The following is a 1,194-nucleotide window of genomic DNA, read 5'->3' on the forward strand; positions in this document are numbered from 1 at the left end:
GCTTGACTGTGACCTTTACCTTTTACCTTGGAAGGTGTACCTTTTACCTTGACCTTCCAAATTTAATCATTTCCAGATTTTTACATAACAGTTAATCCTTGCAAGTTTATAACTCTACGATTAAAATTGTGGCCTGGAAGCTCTTCATAAACAAACACACACACAGTATGTATATATATATATATATATATATATATATATATATATATATATATATGTGTGTGTGGTGTGTGTGTGTGTGTGTGGATATATATATATATATATATATATATATATATATATATTATATATATATATATATATATATATATAATATATATATATATATATATATATATGGGTGTATACTGTTTATTTGTATATGTAGTGTTTTGTGTAAATATTTCTCTCTCTCTCTCTCTCTCTCTCTCTCTCTCTCTCTCTCTCTCTCTCTCCTCTCTCTCTCTCTCTCGTATTGTGTATATATGAATATATATATATATATATATATATATATATATATATATATATATATATATATATATATATATATATATATATATATATATATGTGTGTGTGTGTGTGTGTGTGTGCTTGTAAAGTATGAGAGAAAGCTTTTGGGCCTACATTCTTTAGTTGATTGAGTGTCATGCATGTATTATTCGTAATTAACCTTATAACATTTTATTCGTTCAGAAGATTTAATCGGTGAAAACAAAAACAATTGTGTATAATCATGTTATCATGTAAGCATTGAACTTAATTTTTTCTTTTCTTTAGGGCTATCAACATATTCCTTACAGCTCTTGGCTTTTAAAATTTTCTCCATAGAATTATTTCTATTTGACGAAAAACTAAGGCCAAAGGACAGGTGTCACGCTCTTAATTATAGCTACAGTTTTTTTTCCAATATTTATTCACGTTGGAGAATAAACTGTGACATTGAGCTACGATATAAGAAGCGAGTATAAACTGAGTCGTTAAATAAACAATCATTAGCTAATTTGATCCTAAATGCTGTGATAAGTGGAATCGGAGAGAATTTTGGCGTTCATAAATTTATTAATGCAATTTTTCGTGCAGCTCAATATATAGGATATTCAAATTGGTGTTTCCAAACGATATACATATTGTAGTAGTAGTACCAACCAAACTCAACTGAATCCCTCGTCAGGCTGGGAGGAGCAATGAGAGGGAAAGTCCCTTTTGTACCT

The sequence above is a fragment of the Palaemon carinicauda genome, chromosome 41, assembly GCF_036898095.1.
Source record: "Palaemon carinicauda isolate YSFRI2023 chromosome 41, ASM3689809v2, whole genome shotgun sequence".
In the NCBI taxonomy this organism is placed as follows: Eukaryota; Metazoa; Arthropoda; class Malacostraca; order Decapoda; family Palaemonidae; genus Palaemon; species Palaemon carinicauda.